Source organism: Panicum hallii, chromosome 6, assembly GCF_002211085.1.
Source record: "Panicum hallii strain FIL2 chromosome 6, PHallii_v3.1, whole genome shotgun sequence".
Lineage (NCBI taxonomy): Eukaryota > Viridiplantae > Streptophyta > Magnoliopsida > Poales > Poaceae > Panicum > Panicum hallii.
The window spans coordinates 20,909,324-20,935,571 of record NC_038047.1 but is presented as its reverse complement, the minus strand read 5'-3'; positions in this window follow the sequence as shown (position 1 = coordinate 20,935,571).

Genomic DNA, 26,248 nt, shown 5'->3' with positions numbered 1-26,248 from the left:
CTACCTCGACGGTTTGTACGGTAATGAACCATCTCATGTAATAAATGTGTTATCAGCCTCCTGGGACTGATATTTGTATCATATTTAGTCACCTCGGATGAGAGGACGCTTCAGGTGGTATCAGAGCTGTAGGTTGGCTGTAGGATGCGACCCTTAGGACCGAGGACATTTTCTAAGCCGTTTCCCACTAGATCTTTCCCCACTTAACTCACCTTTCCACACGGCACTTACCTTTGGCCCTTGTCTAGTTCCAGATGGCTGACAATGGATGGAGTGATGGAATCTGCCCCGCAGAGCGTGGCCTCCCAAAATTATTGCTACTCAGCTTGGAACGCGTCGGAGTTGTGGACCCACTGGAGTACACCTACCGGGAGTACAACTTCAGAGGCACCCTTCGGCGTGACCTGATGATCTTCGTGGGAAAAAGTACACTCTACCCCGACATGGATCCCTGGTTCATCTCCACCACCGGCTTTGGGTTCCTAGACACCTACCGAAAGGCTGCCCGAAAAGCCCTGCCACGCCTACGCGTGGCCTATAAGCATCATCTTCAGCAAACTCCTATGGGATTTTTCCCACCTGCTGGAGGAAGAGGACGCTCATGGATTGCCTAGATGAGAGGATTGGGAAGGGAAGAAGAACTAGAAGATACGGTTTTCCACCTATCCATTTACCTCACAGGCCTAGACCGACTTTACCGTGAACAGGCAAAACAACTGAAGCACCAAATCCGCAGGGTAGAAAAGCCAGAACAAGAGTTGGAAATACAATGGAGGAGAACAATAGAAGCTGAGGCATAAGCTGAGAGTTCCCTAGCCTCTCTCCAAGACATATGGCGAAGCAACGCTCAAGAAAGGGAACGTATCGAGGCACGCAGAAGAGAAGCTGGATTACTGGAAGGAGAACCCAAAGAAACCCATTGGGATAAGGGCACTCAGACCGAAGATGAGGTATTGGAGCAATGTCTTCCACCAAAGAAGCGCCCTAACCCGATCGAGGAAGAATCTCCTTGGGAAGAGTAGAGTACCTAAGCTAGAGCTATCATCCTAGTAATAATGTATCCTTGGGAGATGTACCCGACCCTGTTGAAAAATAAAGACCATCTATCCTTTTTGTACCCTAACATGTGTGCAAGGCTTGTTCACTCTACCTTTGTTTTCAGATGGCTGAGAATGGTTGGACCCAAGGCGTTTGCCAAGAAGAGCCTGATTTCCCCTACCTTTTGATCAACTCCCTGGAGCGCCTCGGTGTTACTGAGCGCCCAAGGTACTACAGTAGAGAGTACGAACACCTCGGCACTCTTCACTGTAGGGTGGTTCTTTCCATCACCAGAAGCACCCGCTACCCCAACATCGAGCCGTGGTGAGTGTCTACCACAGGATTTCAACATCGGGATGCCTATCCCTTGGGCATCAGAAAGGCTCTCTACTACCTGTGCCGGATCTTCGAGGAACACCTCATTCCCAGACCGATGAGGCTTTTTCCCCCAGCCATCAGGACACAAGTCTGGCAGGCCCGCATGAGGAACTTGGAACGGCGCTGCCATCAAGAAGACCTTTTGTACCATATGGTCGCTACCTCATCTCCTTGGACAAGCTCTTCAACGAGCACGCCCGATTCCTAAGGGAGCAAACCCACCGGGCCGAGCAAGGAGAGCTTGCAGTGAGGATGCACCAAATCCGGGTGGCTCAAGCCGAAGCAAGAACCGCGGCTGCTATAAGTAGCAAAGCCATCGCTCATGAGAACCTCAGGCAGATCCAGGATCGGCGTATGCAAGAATGGACCAGCAGTGGAACGCCCGTCCCGGCAATTGGGGAGACCCAAGTCCTAATTGGAACACCCATCATAGGATGGGGAGGACTTTTTGGGACCCCACAAGCTCCACCCGAAGGTGCCGAAAGGTCAGCTGCAGCCGCAGAAGGAGCTGTCGAATAGCCCTGAGAAAATGGGATCCTCGAGGACGACGAGGAAGAGCTACTCGTCCCACTGGAAGTGCACTCCGTGCCGGAAGATGGCTCGCCCCGCGAGTAGCATGCCTTAGAGATGCCCCTAGGAATGAAGCCGTCCCAGCCCCAAGCTTAGAGTTGTGCCCCTCCCATCTGTTGTGCCCTTTGTACCCGACCGTGTAGTGCGTATTTTGGCTGTATCCTCCCAAGTGTTGTACCCCCAGCTTAATAAATAAAACTGTTTGTGCTTGATGCTTGGTAGTCTGTGTGCTTGTCGGCAGGAGGTGGATTTTGCCTTTTCAAAAATATGAAAATAAATAACTTAAACATCACTTAATTCCAAATCTAAGTCTCATAAAAGTTTTACCCAATCAACAGATGGCCCCCAGGCGTAACATCAGGACCTTCCAAAGTCAGTCACATACCACTCCAAGTGCGGAGAGGCAACAGGGTGTGCAAGGACAAGCCCCTAGTCATGAAGATCAAGAAGATCTGGAAGTAAGCCAGCAGGGAGGAGAAAGCCAAGTAGGAGCACGTACGTCGAGCCCCACCCCCACCGGCCATTGACCTGGTGCAAGTGTTGAACAACCAGAACCTCCTTCTGGAAGCTTTGACCAATGTCATCACCAACCCAAGGCCCCGTGAGCAAAGTACAAATGAAAAACTGACAGCTTTTCTGAGGACCAAGCCACCCACCTTTGCAAGATCCAACAACCCCTTGGATGCAGATGACTGGCTGCATGTTATCAAGAGAAAACTCAAGCCATTTGAGCAAGGAGACCATGACAAGGTCCGTTTGGCTGCTCACCAGCTCACTGGAACTGCTTTGGCTTGGTGAGAGAACTACTGTGCAACTGCTCAAGATGCCTCCACTATCACTTGGAAGGAATTTGTGGATGAGTTCCATCGCTATCACATCCTAGCAGCCACCATGAAGTGCAAGGCAGATGAGTTTCGTGAGCTGCGACAAGGCAACAAGTCCGTTGAGGAGTACACATATCAGTTCATAGAACTAGCTCGCTATGCACCGGAGGAAGTAAACAAGGATGAAAAGAAGCAGGATATGTTCAGAAATAGTTTGGATGCAGAACTTAAGAAGCTGCTTTCCCCATGCATCTACCTAGACTTCAACACACTGATGAACATGGCTATCATCACTGAGAGAGCCATGGCAGAGGAAAAGAGAGACAATAAGCGTAAGTTCCTAGAAACCAAGGCTCGCCAGCAGGACCATTTCCAGAAGCCGAGGCACTTCGGACCTCTAGTGCCTAGGTCCCAAGCCCCTATGCAGTATAGGACCCAGTCACAAGCTACTGGCTCTTAGGCCCCCAACACCCAGCTCAGGTAGTTCAAGAGCCAGAACACCATGAAGGCCCCACAGAGCAATGCAAGCTAAATTACTGCCAGCAACAATGCCAGAGCATGCTTCAACTATCGTGAGACAGGGCACTTCATTGCCAACTGTCCATATGCCAACAACAAGCCGGCAGCATCAGCCTTCTCCAACTCGGTGAATGGACCAAGGCCAGCTCTATCAGGAGCCAATCATGTACCCATCCGCAGCAACAACAACCAGCAGTCCTTCGGACGAGCCCGCGTCAACCACATCAACACGCAAGAGGCTCAGGATGCTCAGGGCATAGTGCTCGGTAAGTTTCTAGTCAGCTCAGTTTTGGCAACAATATTTTTGATTCTGGAGCATCACATTCATTCGTATCCTCAAATAGAGTTACAGACAGATCTTTAGTATCAGGAAGTACCTGTTAAGATTTTGGACACTATCACAAAAAGGACAAGAAACTCTGAAAGTACAGATTTGCAGAGTTCAGTGGAGCAGACATAGAGTGGAAGAAGCTACATGGGAACGTGAAGATGCCCTGAAGAAAGAGTTTCCCCATCTATTTAGGAGTCAGCCGAATCTCGAGAACGAGATTCATTTTAAGTGGGGTAGGTTTGTAACGCCCATGTTTTTTATCTTATTTAAATTGCATTACCAATCACTTGCTTAATTTTTTTTTAAAACCTTTTCCGCTGCTCGAGCTCCCGAAGCCACCCCCCGATTTTCCGCCGTCCCGACATCGCGCAGTCCTATTTTTCCGTGGAGCCGCCCGTCCCTTTTCCTTTTCCACCGGCCCCGCCGTCCCGTCGCATCCCATCGTGTCGCGGTCAGCCGCGTGCGCCTGCCCGGCCGCGATCATCGGTGCCCCGCGCGTGTCCCCTCTTTTCTTTTTGTTCAAATCCATTTTATTTCTCTCTTCTAACTTTTTTTCTAGACTCTTTTTTTTTCAGCGCTGGCTTCCTCTTTCTTTTTCTCCCCTGTGCTGCCTGCTGCCTGCTCGAGCTGTAGCCCGCTCCTTGCATGCACGCGCAGGCAACTGCACGACCCGCCGCTGCCCCCGTTGCTGGCTGTGCACGTGCGCTCGCATCACACCGCCCGCATCACGCCATGGCCTCCGCGGCCGCTGCTACTCGTTGTGCCGCTGCGTGCTTGCTGCCTGTGCACGCCAAGCCGGTGTGCGACCCACTGCAGCGCCGGCCCATCTCCGTCCCATCCCCTCGCCCTCGCAGCTTGCGTCTTGTCCCCGAACATCCCGGCCGCCATTAATGGCGAGGTTCCTGTACTGCCCGTGACCCTCCCATGCCGACCATCTCCCCTCTCCCTCTCGGCCTATAAATCAGCCCCCGAGCCGCCCCTCACTCCGCCCACACCGTCCCAACACCTCCCCTCCTCTACCTCGCGCTGCAGCTCACCGCCGCCGCTCACCATTGCCAGCCACCACCCATCTCTGTGGACAGCCCTCTGTGGACCATCTCCGCACGAGGTGAGGGCTGGAATCAGACCCCCTCGGCCTCCTCTCCATTTTCCCCTCCTCCCCAGATGTTGCCATGCACCACGGGCCGGCACCCTTGGCCTAGCTGCCCCCCTCCTACCGTTCCCCTCCCCCTCCTGTTCTGTCTCGCAGAAGAAGAAAGGCAGACTTGTGCAGAACCCCCTCCACTTTTCCTCCTTATGCAGTCCGCAGCCCTCCACCTCCCTCTTCCAGATATTTAGCCAGAGCTCCTTCTATCTCTTTATTTCATTACAAATAGGTCCTTGCCCTTTTAAACTACTCCTAAATGACCTTTAACTCATCCGTTCATGCGACATTTTGTTCCGAATCGATTCCAATCTCCACCACGCATCAAATATTTTCTCCAAGTCTCAGGATCCGCATCCGACAAATATAATAGTCTTCTCTATTTTTTTTATCGAAGCTCTCTATTTTCCTCTCTTTTTTAAGCTCGTCAGTGAACTTTGTTTTTATTGTGTGATTGTTTGTGTGTCGTAGCCGACGGTGTGATCGAGGAGGAGCAGGATGACGAGCCGGAGCCCGAAGACCCGTACCTCGAGGAGGAGCTTCCGGAAGGCTTTGAGGACGGCAAGTCCAATCCCATCCTTTGATGCATATTTATCCCAGTTTTATAAACACAACCTATTGGCCTGTTTTATAAAATGCATTATTGCAAGATATGGTTGGATAGCCACCCCTTGATTGCTATGATGATTCCTGGATGACCTAGATTAATGTCTATATAGGGTTTGGTCTGCTGGATGTTAACTACTGCTAGAGATGCTTAGGACCTTTTATTCCCTTTAATATATTTTAATCATGACCACAACACGCTTTATCAAAAATAAAGGTGTCAGTGTTTTAAAAGATAAAATGGAATTTCGGGACAATAAAAGAAGGATATAATCTAATGAGATGGACGGTGTTTCCTGTGTGAAATGCCACTGGTGAGCTTGTACCTTTGTGGTTGAGCATGGTTGGGAGATGTCCGTCTTGTCAATGAAAGGATGAACTGAGGTGTCATCTTGCCTAACCCACTTATCGTACAACCACTCGACCGTTGTGTGGGCAACGGCTTAGCATAAACCCCACTAGTTGTTCTGCTAGCCAAAAGGAGAGCTGGTGAGCAACGGGAGATCATGGAGAAGGAATACGATATGTGTGAGTTATGTCCCGGTTATGACTTTGTTGATAGGTTATTAACCCCATGGTTGCTTCCGTATTAGCTAGTTAGATTCAGCTAAGGTGGGTAATAGCTTTATTAGGATCCACAGCGACACTAAGGTGTTCGTAGTGCGGTACCCTACTTGTGGGTAAAGTGTACAACCTCTGCAGAGTGTAAAATTTATTCGAATAGCCGTGTCCATGATATTGTACGAGTTACGGCATGGCCACTTCAATAGATATTTTGGGATGGTTGGTTTTTGTGGCAGAACCGCTTGAATTATTCCGTTTCAAGTGCACCGACTATTGCTATACAGGCGACATGATCTCAACGCACTTAAAACGGAACAACCCAATGGTCTGTTGGGTAACGTCCCGATGAAACCACCGAATTCCAGATCGTCAAGCGTACCTCGCACGAAGGCGAGTCCAGAGATACAATCACCGTCATATTTTTACAACATAGGTCCAAATAGTTATTACAAACCTGTACTGAAAACCTAACTAAAACAAATTTATACAGGCATTGTTTGAAAACTTTAAGTTTTAACAAACATTATTCAGAGACTGCAGCAGATAGAAAACATGACTACTCGTCGCAAAAGCAGGCATCACACTTAGCCCAAAGCATAGTGTTATTCTGAAGGGTCATTGCCGGCTGGGACGGATCCCATTCCACGGACCAGCCAGGCGGTAAAGTGCAGGGCCATGGGGAACTCACAACTGAGTCCTTGAATGACATACCTGAAAACCATATTATTAGCAAGGCTGAGTATACTAATACTCAGCAAGGCTTACCCGTCAATTGGGTATACTTAGCCCATAACTAGACCATGAGAGGTTGAAAGGCTCTAGGTTTCTTTTGCTGAAAAGCAACAAAGAGTATGTCCTTATTCCCATATTTTAGCTTTTAGGTTCTAGTTCAATTAACCATTCTAAGTGAGCATCTATACTAGACAAGGAAGGTAGATATTAAAGCAAACATCAATATTGTTCCATCAACTGTTGCTTGTTACTCTATGTGGCAGAAGTATCAAGCAGTCTCAATCACCATGAGAAATGGATGATTCCTGAATCAAATTTCATAACCTTACAAGGGATCCTAACTCACACGCTTGGAAACTTTCCTTTCCGGGCAACCATTCCTCTCATATTCCGGGTCGTGGATCAAAACCACCACAAACGACTGCAGGACCATACGCACATCCAATGTGCAGGACGTACGTCTACAGCGTGACTGTATGACCGTACTCCCGTTTGCTATGCAGAACGTACTCCTACACATCGGTGCCTGTGAACATAAAACAAAAAAATTCGAGTGGTGGGTGATGTCCACTTGCCGGGCCAATCAGGTACTAGGCTTATCGCGTACCATATTTACGGTATGTGGCTAGTACTTTCAAACACTTGACCACCACTACCACACACTACGGCCATATCAAATTGACATACACAAATAGGGTACCATTCCAAATCATGGTACTGCACATAACCCCGTCCGTGATCCTTATAGTGATTGCAAAATAGTAAACAATCAACTCCTTTATCGCGCGAGTGGACAGGAAATCACTGGACTTCTGCCGATCCTATTAGCAAAGCATCTACTCGATAAGGACGTGGAAACATTATATAGGTTCCTAGGTTCCATGCAACTAGGGTTTCATAACAACTCCTAGCACTTAATGCACAAGATAAATATATAACAATATAAGTGCATAATTTAAAATACTGGGTTATGCACCGGGGCTTGCCTTCACTGGTGAGGCTGGGGTCAGTAATGTCAGTATCTACCAAACCTAGGTTCAGGACTTTAGAAAGACCCTTGGCGACGTTTACTTGAGCTTCAGAAATACCCTCGTCGGGTTCCGGGATTAGCTCGTAATTACAGTCGGCGAGTGTCGTCAAATCTACATGATATGCAATGATTTGAAGCAAATGGTTATTATTTTGTTTTCATGATAAAGTTGCATTGCAACAAGATTACATTCAGTACATCACTTCAAGACTTAACAAATTTTGTACAAACAAAAAGATTTAAAAGAATAACTTAAGTAGAGTTTCTGGTGTAAAAACTTTATTCCAAGTGGCTATTGGTGAAGATTACTACAGAGCTGATCGAATCTACTTCACAGCATGCTTTTCAGATAGCTTATCCAGCTAATTAGGGTATGCATTGGCTGTGATTTTTCTTCAGCAAAAGTAGTCGATAGGGGTGCAGCCGATCCATATGTAGTTGATGGGCGTGTGGCCGATGGGTGTGTAGCTAACTGGCGTGTATTTTACAAATGAGACCCTAGAAAGAAACAGAGGCTTGCATTTTGGGTCCCTAATTGACTTGAACATGTAACGCCCGCGTTTTTACCTCATTTAAATTACAGTACAAATCACTCGCTAGAAATATTTTTTTTCCGTCATCAAGCGCAGATCGCTCCTAAACCCTTACCGTCCGAGCTCCCAATCGCCCAAAACATTTCCCGACATTTCGCCATCTGACATCCAAAATTAACCGCCATCCTTTCCTCGACCCACGCGTCGTGCCGCGTGCTCAACCCCGCGCTCGCGATCGTCGCCGCGAATTCCGCCGACGCACCCCCCCTCCTTTCCTTTTTCCCCTATTCCTCTTTTCCCTTTTTCCTTTTCTCTTTTCCTTTTCCTCCTCCTTCCCTCACTTCCCCTGCACGCGCAGCACGACACCGAGCAGAGCTCGACGCCGAGCGCCCGGCCACCACCACCCCCCACTGGCGACTCCACAGGAGCTGCCTAACTTGGCCCCTCCTCTGCGCGCTCCGTGCCCCCTTGCCGCCTCGGCGCTCGCGCTTGACCCTGCGTGCCGCGGCGGAGCAGAGCTGGCCGCCGCGTGTCGCCTCGCCACTGGCCGCCTTCCCCTGCGCAGCGCGTCCCCCAGGCCGCCCCTCCCCGCTACGCGCCACCGACCACCACTGCACAGCGACGACCCAGCGCCACCGCCGCCCCCACCGCCATTACTGGCCGCCTCCGGAGCTCACCGGCCTCCACCGCGCCCTCCTCCTTCCCGCCCTCGCCGGCCTATAAATACCCCCACGCCACGCCCCGCCACCACCACCACCTCCACCGCCGCCCATAGCCCCCCCTTCCCGGCCCTGCACCATTGCCGCCGCAGGAGCCTCCGCCCGCCGCTACTGGCCACCGTGGTCAGGCCACCTCGTGCCACCCCAGCTCGTGGTGAGTAGAGGAATAGGTTCCCCTTGCTCCCCTCTCCGTTTTGCCCCTGCCCCCGGCCGCCGCCGTGCCTCGGAGCTGCCGGAATCGGCGCCGCCGCCGGCTCCTCTCCCCCTCCTCTGTTGCTGGCAACGGGAGGAGGAAGAAGGGCAATTTTGCCCTGAGCCCCCCTGCCCTTCTGCCTATTTCTTTAAGAGCCCCACCTCTCCTTAATCTCTTTTCCCAAAGAAACCCCATGTTCACTCTATTTAGGAAATAAACCCTCCCACTACACAAAATAATTATGGATAAGCCCCCGACCCTTTTCAGAGTACCCTGGGTATTCGCAAAAAGATTCTAATCAAACCCTTCCCTCCCAGCAGTAATTACAAATAGGCCCTCGGATCCTTATTCATCCCCTAAACCCCTGTTCGGCATATTATTTCATGCGCCAAAAATCTTCCGTTTGCCCTGAAACTTTACCATGCCATTTCTAGTATAATGTCGGCCATGCCATCAAGAAATCTCCCAGAAATATTCTTTCTACCATTGTTTCTTAAGTTATTCCTGATTCGGGCTTGTAGATAAAACCTTTATTTCTTTTTCTTTATGGAATGTTTGTTTGTGTGCGCCGTAGATCACGAAGTGACCGAGGGAGAACCCGTCGACGAGCAGTACTGCGAGCAAGAGTCCGAGGACCAGTACCGTGAGCTCGAACCTGAAGGACAGTACCTCGATCAGGACTTCCCGGAAGGCTTTGTGAATGGCAAGTCCAATTCCATCCTTTGATGCATATTTATCCCAGTTTTATAAATGCAACCTATTGGCCTGTTTTATAAAATGCATCGTTTTATTGCAAGACATGATCGGATAGCCACCCCTTGATTGCTATGACTATTCCTTGATGACCTAGGATTTGCTCTGTTAGATGTTAACTACTGCTAGAGATGCTTATTACTTGTTATTCCTTTATTATAATTTAAACCATGACCACAAGCGATTTACCAAAAATAAGGGTACGAGTGTTTTAAAAGATAAAATGGGATTTTGAGAAAATAAAAGAAAGACATAATCTGACGAGATGGACGGCGTTTTCTGTGTGAAATGCCACTAGTGTGCTTGTACCTGTGTGGTTGAGCATGGACGGGAGATGTCCGTCTGGTCATTATAAGGATGAGCTGAGGTGTCATCTTGCCTGACCCATTTATCGTACAACCACTCGACCGTTGTGTGGGCAACGGCTTAGTATAAACCCCACTAGTTGTCCTGCTAGCCAAAAGGAGAGCGGGTGAGCAACGGGAGACCATGGAGAAGGAATACTATTTTTGTGAGTTATGTCCCGGTTATGACCTTGTTGATGGGTCATTAACCCCATGGTAGCTTCCGTGTTGGCTAGTTAGATTCAGCTAAGGTGGGTAATGGCTTTGTTAGGATCCGCCGCGACATTAAGGTGTCCGTAGTGCGGTACCCTACTTGTGGGTAAAGTGTACCACCTCTGCAGAGTGAAGAACCTATTCGAATAGCCGTGTCCACGGTATTGGACGCGTTATGGCATGGTCACTTCAATAGATATCTTGGGTTGATCGGTTTCGTGGCGTGAGTTGTTTGGAAGTATCTGGGAGTTGTGGAGTAAGCTACTGTGGACGTGGAGTCCGGTAGCAGTAAAACTAGGATCCTTTGTGTAGGATCAACCCCACTTATTATTCGATTACTACAAAACTGTCTTGAGAAAACTCTTTTATTAAACGAACCCTTGCATGTGTAAAATCTCGCTTTATCGCAAATGAACCCAAGCCTCATCCTTGATATACCCGTGCATGATCTTTATTACTTCCCCCTCCGCGGGTGTGGTTGGACTTGTTGAGTACCTTTGTACTCACCCTATATATAATTGTGGTTTTCTTCAGAGGAAGACCCGGACTTCGTTGTCGAAGACGCCGAGTAAAGGTTGCGTCCGCACCCAACCTTGCCTGTGGTGTTTGCCCTTCGCAAGATGCTTCTGCTAGCGTGTTACTCTGAGCCCGAGCTGGATCCCACGTGGGTCGTGCTTTGGTGTATCACCATAGCTATTTTATTACTGATTATCATTTGTATCGAGTGTCCACTTCCTCGGAGGTTTGTACGGTAATGTACCATCTGATGTAATAAATGTGTATCAGCCTCCTGGGACTGATTTTTATATCACATTTAAGTCACCTCGGATGAGGGGACGCTTCAGGTGGTATCAGAGCTATAGGTTGGCTATAGGACGCGACCCTTAAGACCGAGGACATTTTCTAAGCCATTTCCCGCTAGGTCTTTCCCCAATTAGCTCACCTTTCCACATGGCACTTACTTTTGGCCCTTGTCTGATTCCAGATGGCTGACAATGGATGGAGTGACGGGATCTGCCCCACAGAGCCTGGCCTTCCGAAGTTATTGCTACTCAGCCTAGGGCGCGTCGGAGTTGTGGACCCACCGGAGTACACCTACCGGGAGCACAGCTTCAGAGGGACCCCTCGGTGTGACCTAATGATCTTCGTGGGAAAAAGCACACTTTACCCCGACGTGGATCCCTGGTTCATCTCCACCACTGGCTTTGGGTTCCCAGACACCTACCGAAAGGCTGCCCGAAAAGCCCTACGACGCTTACGCGTGGTCTATAGGCATCATCTTCAGCAAACTCCCATGGGATTTTTCCCACCTGCTGGAGGGAGAGGACGCTCGTGGATTGCCCGGATGAGAGGATTAGGGAAGGAAGAAGAAGAACTAGAAGATACGGTTTCGCACCTGTCCATTTACCTCACCGGCCTAGACCGACTTTACAGCGAACAGACAAAACAACTGAAGCACCAAATCCGTAGGTCAGAAGAGGCAGAGCAAGAGTTGGAAATTCAATGCAGAAGAGCAATAGAAGCTGAGACTCAAGCGGAGAGTTTCCTAGCCTCTCTCTGAGACATATGGCGAAGCAACGCTCAAGAAAGAGAATGTATCAAAGCACACAGAAGAGAAGCTGGATTACTAGAAGGAGAACCCGAGGAAACCCACTGGGATAAGAGCACTCAGACCGAAGGGGAGGTAATGGAGCAATGTCTTCCGCCAAAGAAGTGACCTAACCGGATCGGGGAAGGATTCCCTGGGGGAGAGTGGAGTACCTAAGCTAGAGCTATCACCCTAGTAATAATGTAACCCTGGGAGATGTACCCGATCCTAATAAAGACCATCTATCCTTCTTGTACCCTACCTTGTGCGCGAGGCTTGTTCACTCTACCTTTGTTTTTCAGATGGCCAAAAATGGGTGGACCCAGGGCATTTGCCAAGAGGAACCTGGTTTTCCCCGCCTTTTGATCAACTCCCTGGAGCGCCTCGGTGTTACCGAGCGCCCAAGGTACTACAGCAGGGAGTACGAACACCTCGGTACTCGTCGCTGTAGGGTGGTTCTCTCCATCGCCAGAAGCACCTGCCACCCCAACATCGAACCGAGGCGAGTGACTGCCACAAGATTTCAACATCGGGATGCCTATCCCTTGGCCATCAGAAAGGCTCTCCGTTACCTGTGCCGGATCTTCGAGGAACACCTCATTCCCACACCAATGAGGCTTTTTCCTCCGGTCATCAGGACGCAGGTCTGGCAGGCCCGCATGAGGAACTTGGAATGGCGCCACCATCAGGAAGACCTTTTGTATCATGTGGTTGCCTACCTCATCTCCTTGGATAAGCTCTTCGACGAGCAAGCCCAAATCTTAAGGGAGCAAACCCACCGGGCCGAACAAGCTGAGCTTGCAGTGAGGATGCACCAAATCCGGGTGGCTCAAGCCGAAGCAAGGACTGCGGCCGCTATAAGTAGCGAGGCCATCGCTCATGAAAGCCTCAGGCAGATCCAGGATCGGCGCATGCAAGAATGGACCAATAGTGGAACGCCCATCCCGGCAATCGGGGAGACCCAAGTTCTGATTGGAACACCCATCACAGGATGGGGAGGACTTTTTAGGACCCCGCAAGCTTCACCTGAAGGTGCCGAAAGGACAGCTGCAGCCGTAGAAGGAGGAGCTATCGAACAGCCCCGAGAAAATGGGATCCTCGAGGACGACGAGGAAGAGCTACTCATTCCACTGGAAGTGCACTCCGCCCCGGAAGACGACTCGCCCCGTGAGTAGTATGCCTTAGAAGTGCCCCAGGGATGAAGCCGTCCCGGCCCCGAGCTTAGAGTTGTGCCCACCCATCTGTCGTGCTTTTGTACCAGATCGTGTAGTGCTTGTTTTAGCTGTACCCTCCCAAGTGTTGTACCCAAACTATTTGCACTTGATGCTTGTTAGTCTGTGCGGTTGCCGGCAGTAAGTGGAGTCTGCCTTTTCGAAAATAAATATCACTTAAATCTAAATCTAAGTCTCATAAAGGTTTTGCCCAATCCACAGATGGCCCCCAGGCGTAACAACAGGACTCCCCAAAGACAGGCACATACCACTTTGAGTGCGGAGAGACAACAGGGTATGCAAGGACAAGCCCCCAGCCATGAAGATCAGGAAGATCAGGAAGTGAGTCAACAAGGAGGAGAAAGCCAAGTAGGAGCACGACATGTCCCACCCCCACCGGCCATTGACCTGGTGCAAGTATTGAACAACCAGAACCTCCTACTGGCAGCCTTGACCAATGTCATCACCAACCCAAGGCCCCGTGAGCAGAGTACAAATGACAAACTGACGGCCTTTCTGAGGACCAAGCCACCCACCTTTGCAGGATCCTACAACCCCTTGGATGCAGATGACTGGCTGCGTACTGTCAAGAGAAAACTCGAACCATTTGAGCATGGAGACCGTGACAAGGTCCGTTTGGCTGCTCACCAGCTCACTGGAACTGCCTTGGCTTGGTGGGAGAACTACTGTGCAGCTGCTCAGGATGCCTCCACCATCACTTGGAAGGAGTTTGTGGATGAATTCCGTCGCTATCACATTCCAGCAGCCACTGTGAAGCGCAAGGCAGATGAGTTCCGTGAGCTGCAACAAGGCAACAAGTCCGTTGAGGAGTACACACACCAGTTCATAGAACTAGCTCGCTATGCACTAGAAGAGGTAGACAAGGATGAGAAGAAGCAGGATATGTTCAGAAAGGGGTTAAATGCAGAACTTAAAAAGCTGCTTTCCCCATGCATCTACCCAGACTTCAACACACTGATGAACATGGCTATCATCACCGAGAGAGCCATGGCAGAGGAAAAGAGAGATAATAAGCGTAAGTTCCTAGAAACCAAGGCTCGCCAGCAGGACCGTTTCCAGAAACCAAGGCACTTTGGCCTTCCAGTGACTAAGTCCCAAGCCCCTATGCAGTATAGGACCCAGTCACAAGCTATTGGCTCTCAAGCCCCCAGCACCCAGCTTAGACAGTTCAAAAGTCAGAACACCGCAAAGACCCCACAAAGCAATGCAAGCCAGGTTACTGCCAGCAGCAATGCCCGAGCATGCTTCAACTGCCGTGAGATAGGACACTTCATTGCCAATTGCCCATATGCCAATAACAAGTCGGCAGCATCAGCCCTCTCCAACTCGGTGAATGGACCAAGGCCAGCTTTATCAGGAGCCAATCGTGTACCCATCCGCAATAACAATACCGTCAACAACAACCAACAGATGGGGCCGCCCCAGCAGTCCTTCGGACGAGCCCGCATCAACCACATCAACACGCAAGAGGCTCAGGACGCACAGGGCGTAGTGCTCGGTGAGTTTCTAGTCAGCTCAGTTTTGGCAACAATATTATTTGATTCTGGAGCATCACATTAGTTCGTATCCTCAAGCTTTGTGGAAAAGAACAATATACCTACAGTACTACTAAAAACACCCCTATTAACCCGAACGCCTGGAAGTGACATTTGGTGCCGACTGGGTTGTTCTCGGGTAAGGATCATTTTAAGTGGGGTAGAGTTCCTAGCAGACCTAGTAGTACTTAAGTCTAAGGGTATAGATGTGATCCTTGGAATGGATTGGCTAAGCCTGCACAATGGCCTTATAAGTTGTGCTGACAAGGTGGTACACCTAACCGACCCAGAAGGAGTACAAGTAACCTGCCATACTCGGGGAAGTGGACCGGACCCAATGGTTTTTAGTATGGAAGCTAAATGCTTGGAGGAAGTTCCAGTAATAAATGAATACTTAGGTATTTTCCCGGAAGAACTCCCGGGAATGCTGCTGGATAGGGATATAGAGTTTGTCATTGACCTTGTCCCTGGGACCTCTCCTATAGCTAAGAGACCGTATAGGATGGCAGCCCCTGAATTGGCAGAACTAAAGAGGCAACTGGAAGAGTTACAATAGAGTGGTTTCATTAGACCAAGTTCATCACCATGGGGAGCTCCGGTCTTGTTCGTCAAGAAGAAGGACGGGAGCATGAGGATGTGCGTGGATTACCATGCACTAAATGAAGTCACCATCAAGAACAAATACCCCCTCCCCAGAATTGATGACCTCTTTGATCAACTGAAGGGAGCCAAGCATTTCTCCAAGATAGACTTAAGGTCAGGGTATCACCAGCTCAAGATTAAGGAAAGTGATATTCCGAAGACGGCCTTCGTCACCCGCTATGGGCAATATGAGTTTATGGTGATGTCCTTTGGACTCACCAATGCACCTACTTATTTCATGAACCTCATGAATAAGGTGTTTATGGAAGAGTTAGATAAGTTTGTCATAGTTTTCATTGACGACATACTTATTTACTCTAAGAGTGTCGAAGAACATGAGCAGCACCTGCGAGTGGTTTTGGGAAAGTTGAGAGCGCACAAGCTCTACGCCAAGTTCAGCAAGTGTGAATTTTGGCTTGAGAAAGTAGCATTTCTCGGTCATATCTTGACCGCGGAAGGAGTGGCAGTGGACCCCGAAAAAGTTGAAGCGGTCTCCAATTGGCAGCAACCAACCAATGTTAGTGAAATCAGGAGCTTTCTCGGTTTAGCCGGATATTACCGGAGATTTATTGAAGGGTTCTCCAAGATAGCCCGACCCATGACGGAGCTACTCAGGAAAGAGAAGAAGTTCACCTGGACCGAGTCATGTGAGAGAAGCTTCCAGGAGTTAAAGAGGAGGCTGACAACCGCCCCGGTACTAACCTTGCCAGACATTCAACGGGACTTTGTCATTTATTGTGATGCATCCCGACAAGGATTAGGATGTGTCCTTATGCAAGGTGGGAAGGTAGTGGCATATGCTTCCCGACAACTCAAGCCTCATGAGCAGAATTATCCAACCCATGACTTGGAGTTTGCAGCTGTAGTACATGCCCTCAAGATTTGGAGACACTATCTGATTGGGAATAGGTGTGAGATCTACACAGACCATAAGAGCTTAAAGTACATCTTCACCCAGCCAGATTTGAACTTAAGGCAAAGAAGGTGGTTAGAAGTAGTTAAGGATTATAATGTGGTAATTCATTACCATCCTGGTAAAACAAATGTGGTAGCAGATGCCTTAAGCCGGAAATCTTATGGACCTAAGGATGCTCACCTACAAGAAGAAATGGCACGATTAAATATGCACATCGTCCCCCAGGGTTCCAGTCGCAAGTTGAGTATTCAACCCACTTTGGAGGACAAGATCAGAAGGGCTCAAGGTTCAGATAAGGACTTGATGAGGATCCGCATGCATACTGGAGAAAACAAGGCACCGGATTTTAGAGTGGATGACAAAGGAACCTTATGGTACAAAGATAGAATCTGCATACCTAAGGAGACTTCCAACAGACTATCATGGATGAGGCCCACAACTCAGCATATTCCATCCACCCAGGATCCACCAAGATGTATGTGGATATAAGATAAAAGTATTGGTGGAATGGAATGAAGGCGGACATTGCAAGGTTCGTCGCCCAATGTGATACTTGTCAAAGAATCAAGGCCGAACATCAGAAGCCAGCAGGACTGCTACAACCCTTACCCATCCCAGTTTGGAAATGGGATGAGATAGGAATGGATTTTGTAGTAGGTTTACCCAAGACACAGAAAGGACATGACTCCATATGGGTAATAGTGGACCGGCTCACAAAAGTCGCTCACTTCCTACCTGTACGGACCAATTATGGTGGTGAAAAGCTAGCCCGGCTCTATGTGGACAACATAGTGAAGCTGCATGGCGTGCCTAGCAGAATTGTTTCAGATAGAGGAACCCAATTCACCTCTAGGTTTTGGAAAAGTTTGCATAAGGCCATGGGCACCAAGTTGGACTTCAGTTCGGCTTATCACCCGCAGACCGATGGTCAAACAGAAAGGGTGAACCAGATTATGGAGGATATGCTGAGAGCATGTGTCCTTACTTATGGCAAGGATTGGGAACAAAGCTTACCGTATGCTGAGTTTTCATACAACAACGGTTATCAAGCAAGCTTGGGCATGTCACCATTTGAAGCTCTCTATGGGAGAAAGTGCAGAACCCCCCTGATGTGGTTAGAAGTCGGAGAGCGTGCCCTAGTTGGACCCGCACTCATAAAGGAAGCGGAAGAAAGAGTGGCCGAAATTAGAGGAAGACTGAAGGCCGCCCAATCGCGACAGAAGAGTTACTCAGACAGAAAGAGACGAGAAGTAAGCTTCAATCCCGGAGACTTTGTCTATCTCAAGGTTTCACCTATTCGAGGGACTCGAAGATTTCAGGTACGTGGGAAACTAGCCCCTCGGTACGTTGGACCGTACCAAATACTGAAGAAAATTGGAGCTGTGGCCTACCGTCTAGAGCTACCAGAAGGAATGGCTGACATACACCCAGTATTCCATGTATCCCAACTGAGAAGATGCCTGAGGGTACCTGAGAGAGAACGGGTGCCGGAAGAAGAGATAGCTTTACAAACAGATCTTCAGTACCAGGAAGTGCCTGTCAAGATTTTGGACACAGTCATAAAAAGGACAAGAAACTCTGAAGTACGAATTTGCAGAGTTCAGTGGAGCAGACATGGGGTGGAAGAAGCTACATGGGAACGCGAATATGCCCTTAAGAAAGAGTTTCACCATCTATTTAGGAACCAGCCGAATCTCGAGGACGAGATTCATTTTAAGTGGGGTAGGTTTGTAACGCCCGCGTTTTTACCTCATTTAAATTACAGTACAAATCACTCACTAGAAATATTTTTTTCCGTCGTCAAGCGCAGATCGCTCCTAAACCCTTACCATCCGAGCTCCCAATCGCCCAAAACATTTCCCGACGTTTCGTCATCTGACATCCAAAATTAACCGCCATCCTTTCCTCGACCCACGCGCCGTGCCACGTGCTCAACCCCGCGCTCGCGACCGTCGCCGCGAATTCCGCCGACGCACCCCCCTCCTTTCCTTTTTCCCCTGTTCCTCTTTTCCCTTTTACCTTTTCTCTTTTCCTTTTCCTCCTCCTTCCCTCACTTCCCCTGCACGCGCAGCACAACGCCGAGCAGAGCTCGACGCCGAGCGCCCGGCCACCACCACCCCCCCACTGGCGACTCCACAGGAGCTGCCTAACTTGGCCCCTCCTCTGCGCGCTCCGTGCCCCCTTGCCGCCTCGGCGCTCGCGCTTGCCCTTGCGTGCCGCGGCGGAGCAGAGCTGGCCGCTGCGTGTCGCCTCGCCACTGGCCGCCTTCCCCTGCGCAGCGCGTCCCCCAGGCCGCCCCTCCCCGCTACGCGCCACCGACCACTACTGCACGGCGACGACCCAGCGCCACCGCCGCCCCCACCGCCATTACTGGCCGCCTCCGGAGCTCACCGGCCTCCACCGCGCCCTCCTCCTTCCCGCCCTCGCCGGCCTATAAATACCCCCACGCCACGCCCCGCCACCACCACCACCTCCACCGCCGCCCGTAGCCCCCCCTTCCCGGCCCTGAACCGCTGTCGCCGCAGGAGCCTCCGCCCGCCGCTACTGGCCACCGTGGTCAGGCCACCTCGCGCCACCCCAGATCATGGTGAGTAGAGGAATAGGTTCCCCTTGCTCCCCTCTCCGTTTTGCCCCTGCCCCTGGCTGCCGCCGTGCCCCGGAGCTGCCGGAATCGGCGCCGCCGCCGGCTCCTCTCCCCCTCCTCTGTTCCTGGCAACGGGAGGAGGAAGAAGGGCAATTTTGCCCTGAGCCCCCTTGCCCTTCTGCCTATTTCTTTAAGAGCCCCACCTCTCCTTAATCTCTTTTCCCAAAGAAACCCCATGTTCACTCTATTTAGGAAATAAACCCTCTCACTACACAAAATAATTACGGATAAGCCCCCGACCCTTTTCAGAGTACCCTGGGTATTCCCAAAAAAATTCTAATCAAACCCTTCCCTCCCAGCAGTAATTACAAATAGTCCCTCGGATCCTTATTCATCCGCTAAACCCTTGTTCGGCCTATTATTTCATGCGCCAAAAATCTTCCGTTTGCCCTGAAACTTTACCACGCCATTTCTAACATAACGTCGGCCATGCCATCAAGAAATCTCCCAGAAATATTCTTTCTACCATTGTTTCTTAAGTTATTCCTGATTCGGGCTTGTAGATAAAACCTTTATTTCTTTTTCTTTATGGAATGTTTGTTTGTGAGCGCCGTAGATCACGAAGTGACCGAGGGAGAACCCGTCGACGAGCAGTACTGCAAGCAAGAGTCCGAGGACTAGTACCGCGAGCCCGAACCTGAAGGACAGTACCTCGATCAGGACTTCCCGGAAGGCTTTGTGAATGGCAAGTCCAATTCCATCCTTTGATGCATATTTATCCCAGTTTTATAAATGCAACCTATTGGCCTGTTTTATAAAATGCATCGTTTTATTGCAAGACATGATCGGATAGCCACCCCTTGATTGCTATGACTATTCCTTGATGACCCAGGATTTGCTCTGTTAGACGTTAACTACTGCTAGAGATGCTTATTACTTGTTATTCCTTTATTATAATTTAAACCATCACCACAAGTGATTTACCAAAAATAAGGGTACGAGTGTTTTAAAAGATAAAATGGGATTTTAAGAAAATAAAAGAAAGACATAATCTGACGTGATGGACGGCATTTTATGTGTGAAATGCCACTAGTGTGCTTGTACCTGTGTGGTTGAGCATGGACGGGAGATGTCCGTCTGGTCATTATAAGGATGAACTGAGGTGTCATCTTGCCTAACCCATTTATCGTACAACCACTCGACCGTTGTGTGGGCAACGGCTTAGTATAAACCCCACTAGTTGTCCTGCTAGCCAAAAGGAGAGCGGGTGAGCAACGGGAGACCATGGAGAAGGAATATGATCTGTGTGAGTTATGTCCCGGTTATGACCTTGTTGATGGGTCATTAACCCCATGGTAGCTTCCGTGTTGGCTAGTTAGATTCAGCTAAGGTGGGTAATGGCTTTGTTAGGATCCTCCGCGACATTAAGGTGTCCGTAGTGCGGTACCCTACTTGTGGGTAAAGTGTACCACCTCTGCAGAGTGAAGAACCTATTCGAATAGCCGTGTCCACGGTATTGGACGCGTTATGGCATGGTCACTTCAATAGATATCTTGGGTTGATCGGTTTCGTGGCGTGAGTTGTTTGGAAGTATCTGGGAGTTGTGCAGTAAGCTACTGTGGACGTGGAGTCCGGTAGCAGTAAAACTAGGATCCTTTGTGTAGGATCAACCCCACTTATTATTCGATTACTACAAAACTGTCTTGAGAAAACTCTTTTATTAAACGAACCCTTGCATGTGTAAAATCTCGCTTTATCGCAAATGAACCCAAGCCTCATCCTTGATATACCCGTGCATGATCTTTATTATTTCCCCCTCCGCGGGTGTGGTTGGACTTGTTGAGTACCTCTGTACTCACCCTATATATAATTGTGGTTTTCTTCAGAGGAAGACCCGGACTTCGTTGTCGAAGACGCCGAGTAAAGGTTGCGTCCGCACCCAACCTTGCCTGTGGTGTTAGCCCTCTGCAAGATGCTTCTGCTAGCGTGTTACTCTGAGCCCGAGCTGGATCCCACGTGGGTCGTGCTTTGGTGTATCACCATAGCTGTTTTATTACTGATTATCGTTTGTATCGAGTGTCCACCTCCTCGGAGGTTTGTACGGTAATGTACCATCTGATGTAATAAATGTGTATCAGCCTCCTGGGACTGATTTTTATATCACCTTTAAGTCACCTTGGATTTTTGTCCCAATTTTTGTCATATTGGATTTTTGTCCCAATTCTGCCAGGGCTAAGCATTTATCCCAATTTTTGTCATATTGGATTAAACAGGCTCTAAGCATATCCTCTAAGATTTGATTTATCCTTTCCGTTTGTCCGTTTGTTTGTGGATGATACGCGGAGCTTCTAATTAATTTGGTTCCAAGAGAGTGTTGGAGTTGCTCCCAGAAACAAGCAATGAACTGTGCTCCACGATTAGAGATGATTGTTTTAGGTACTCCATGGAGACGTACGATTTGGTCTAGATAGATTTCGGCATACTTTTTAGCATTGTAAGTAGTATGCATGGGAAGGAAATGGGCGGTTTTGGTTAATCGATCAACGATTATCCAAATAGAATCATGCCTTTGGGAAGTGTTGGGTAAACCAACAATAAAATCCATGCTGATATCTTCCCACTTCCAAGAAGGACTGGGTAAAGGTTGAAGAACACCAGCAATCTTTAAGTGACTGGCTTTAACTCTTTGGCAAATATCACACTCAGAGATATATCTTGCAATTTCTCTTTTCATGCGAGTCCACCAAAAGTTCTATCTCAGATCTTGGTACATTTTGGTACTGCCAGGGTGCATAGAGAACTTGGACAGATGTGCCTCATCCAAAATCTGCTTACGAAGTTGATGGTCCCTGGGTACAACAATACGTCCCTTGAACCATAGAATTCCTTTGTGGTCAACTTGAAAACACTTATACTTTTCTTCTCCCTGAGCTAGCTGTTGCTTGATGATTTTGATGCCTTCATCATGTAGTTGTGCCATAATGATACTATCTTGAAGTGTGGGTTCAACTGCTATATGATTCAAACTACCTTGAGGAATAATCTCAAGATTGAGCTTTCTCATTTCCTAGCAGAGAGTTTCATTGAAGGTTTCTATTGATAAACAATGGCAATGCACTTTGCGGCTGAGTGCATCCGCAACCACATTAGCCTTGCCTGGATGATAGTGCACTTCTAGATCATAATCTTCTATAAGCTCTAGCCAACGTCTTTGTCTCATATTTAGATCTGCTTGTGTAAAAATGTACTGAGGCTCTTATGGTCAGTGTAGATGTTGCACTTAGTACCCGTAAGATAATGTCTCCAGATCTTAAGTGCATGGATAACGGCTGCAAGCTCAAGATCATGGGTAGGATAGTTTTGTTCATAAGTCCTGAGTGCTCGTGAGGCATAAGCAATTACTCGGTTGTTTTGCATGAGTACACAACCAAGTCTGATGCCTGATGCATCGCAATAGATGTCAAAAGGTTTGGAATTATCTGGCTGAGCCAAAATTGGAGCAGTAGTGAGAAGTGCTCTTAGAGTGTGGAATGCTTCTTCACATATCTCATTCCATGAGAATTTAACTCCTTTCTTCAGCAATTCTATCATTGGCTTGGCTATTTTGGAGAAGTCTAGGATGAAACGATGATAATAGCCAACAAGACCAAGAAAACTACGGATCTGATGGACTGAAGTAGGGGGCTTCCAATCCATCACATCCTGGACTTTACTTGGATCAACAGATATGCCGTCATTGGAGATGGTGTGACCCAAAAATTTAACTATATCTAGCCAAAATTCACATTTGGAGAATTTGGCATACAAGTGGTGTTCTCACAATCTCTGAAGAATAATATGAAGATGTCTAGCATGATCTTCTAGATTTTTGGAATAGATCAAAATATCATCGATGAATACTACAATGAATTTATCAAGCTCCGGCATAATGTCACACCCTAAAATATTCAATTTTAGGATGTGAATATCTTTTATGATATGTTTATCTATCAATAGGATTTTCCAAGAATTTAAAAGATTTTTCTAGCAATTATTATATTTATCCTAGAGCTAGATCCATATTTATTTGGAAAGCTCTAAAATTTTTTTCATGAAGTCCAAATATTATATTTGGATTCCTCGTGTCCTAAAAATTACCTCCCGAGTTTTCCTCGAAAAATTTTCGGATTCTTCCGGATATATTTTTCATGGTTTGAAATATTTATCTGGACTTTTCTAGATTTATTTTTATGGCAGAACTGCCTGAATTATTCCGGCTCAAGTGCGCTAGTCATCGCTGTCCAGCCGATACTAAATCAACGCACTTCAAATGGAACAATCCATTGGTCTGTGGGGCCTCCGCCCGATACAACCATGGTTCAACAGGACCGAAGTAGGTTTACCTCGCACGAAGGCGAGTTTACAATGCAACCGCTCACCAATTTATAATTTACAACATATTAAACGTTATTACAAACCATTCCAAACTTTAGGTAAATTTATACAAACATTTCCTAAAGTAACAAGCTAAAAGCTTGCTCAGGTTTACAGCGGAAGGAAACATAAACACGCGACTTACCCGCTTCGTGGTATACTTAGCCAGATAACTAGACTCATGAGGGCATTACAAAGGTTCTGGGTTTATTTTCAGCTGAAAAGCAACAAAGAGTAGGATCTACTCTCAAATTTTAGCTTTCAAGATTCTAGTTTATTATCCATTCTAGGTATGCATCTGCACTAAGCAAGCAAAGTTGAGATTATCTTTCATCAAGATAATTCCATTAAGAATTACACTTCTTACTCTATGTGGCAGAAGGAATAAGCAGTCTCAATTTCCGCGAGAGATGGACGATTCTGAATCGAGTTCATCCTTGCAAGGTAAACCTAACTCACACGCTTGGAACATCCAAAGATCGTTCCGAAGCAACCGTTTCCCTCATATTCCGGGTTATGGATCAGGGCCACCACAAGCGACTGCAAGACCGTACGCACACCAATTGTGCAGGACATACGTCTGTAGCACGACTACATGATCATACTCCTGTCTACTACGCAGAACGTACTCCCACACATCGGTGCGTGTGTACAACAAAATTAAATAATCGAGTGGTGGAGACATGTCCATTTGCCGGGCCATTCAGGTACTAGGTTTACCGCTTTACCATATTTCACGGCATGTGGCTAGTACTTTCAAACGCTTAGCCACCACTACCACACACTGCGACCTTAACATTTTTTATCAAAACAGACAGGGTAAACCTCCAGGTCATGATATGTAACACCCTAATGTAATTTTCCCAAATTTTTAGGGAATTTATTTGGGCTTAAATAAAATTTCCAGGGTTTTCTCTAAATTATCTTGCATTTAAAGTAATTTTATAACACAAGAAAATAAAATTCATTATAGGATCAACTTGCTTGTGCATTCATGCTGGAGCATTGTTTTATTTGTGTTGAGTTTATAGGGTTTGAGTTCAAATTTATTTGAATTCAAATAGATTTGTTTGAATGGTTGGGTGTAGAAAAGAAAAAGGAAAGAAGAAAAGGAAAGAAAGGAGAGTAGCAGCCCAGCCACCAGCCCAAAACCCCTCTCCCTCCCTCTCTCACGGGCTCTCTCTCCTCTCTCTTTTCCCTGGCCCAAGCCGATCCCGAGGCCCAGCACTCCCCTCTCTCTCTTTTCCCTCGCGTGGGCCGAGCTAGCCAGCTCCCTCAGCCCAGGCGCGCCTCCTCACTCTTTCTCTCTCTGACCCGATGGCCCCACTGGTCAGACGCTTCTTCCCCCTCGCGCCCCTCCCCTGTTTTTCTCCCCGCCGGCCCGGCCGCCCGTCCCTGGGCGTGGCCCCGCTCCGCCGCACCCCTGGGCTCTCTTCCCCGCGCTCGCAAGGTCCCACTGGCCAGCACCCGAGCCTTCTCTTCCTTCCAGAAGCTCGCCCGTGCTTGGATTAGGCCGAGCCGCAACAACCCGCGGGAGGCGCGGCATCATTGCCGGGCGATCCGCACGCCGAGGCTGCCAGCCCCCCTCTCTTCTTAGCCACAGCTGTCCCTCGCGCTCTCTCTCAGCCGCCTCTGCATACGCCGCCTGAGCCTCCCCCTGCACGGCCCCTTTCCGCCGCTCGGTTTTCGGTAAGCCGTAAGCCGCTCCGGGCAATTGGTCGCCGCCGGTAGGCCGCAGGCCAAGCTGACCCCCTTTGCACCTTCACAGGACCCGTACGTGTCGTCTTGGTGGACTAGCAGGCCGGGAGGAGCACCACCGCGGGCTGTCAGCAAGCACCCCGTGCGCGCCGCCGCCTGATCTTGACGCCAGCATTCCCCGCACGGCCGCACGGTCCAATTTGTACCCCGGTGAGCACTGCCCCAACCTCCTCTTGCTCTTAAGATAGAAACCGAGGCTTGTAAGCCGGCCCCGTGAGCGGAACACCGTCCCCGGTGAGCTTCGCCCGCACGGATCCGCCTCCTCCGCCGGCCGCCCCCCCTCCTGTGCCCTATACCCCATGCAAAGACCCTTAGTAGGTTCTGGGGTCGCGTTGGTGCGGAACCGTGCGGAGCTCAGCTCAAACTCGAGCCAGAACCGCATCCGCGCCATTCGCCGGTGACCCCGTGCCGCACTCCGCTGTGGGGAGCCTCGACCCGACCCCGATCCGCCATCCTGGATGTCCTGTAGGGTTCACGGTACCGCGAGCTTCCTCCAGGGCCTGACCTCATGCAAGATGGGGCCCAGATGGCCGAGATAGGCCATCTCCGGCGAGACGTCGCCACGGGGATGACCTCCGGCAAGCAATCGCCGATGCCGGCCCCTGACCCCCAACCCCTTTTTGTTTCGTACCGCTGGACCCAGATCCAACGACCCTAATTAGAGCATACCGTTTCAGCCTGATCTCTTTGCTAAAGAGCCCTCGGGTTTTCCTGGAATCAACCCGCACTCCTGTGTAGTTCAAAGATATTCGCAGATAGGTCCTATTTTATTCGTTTAGGCCCCTGAGTTCTTCAGGAATAGAACCCGCCATCCATGCCTTGAGTTTTTGCAGGCTAGCCCCTGTGTCTAGCCTTTAATTATGTTGAGGTCCCTGGTTTTTGCACAGAACCCCTTAGAACTTCCTATTTTCTTACAGAAAGGCCCCTGGACCCTGTTTTAGCCCTAGCTTTCACGTCTTAGCTCCGTTTTAGGTGATTCTTGCGCTCACGCGATCCTTGTAACGTGTAGAATAGTTCTATCATGGTTTTGTGTCTGTTTCTATGTAATGTTGTACTGTTTCTTATATTTTGTCCTCGTTTGCATGTATG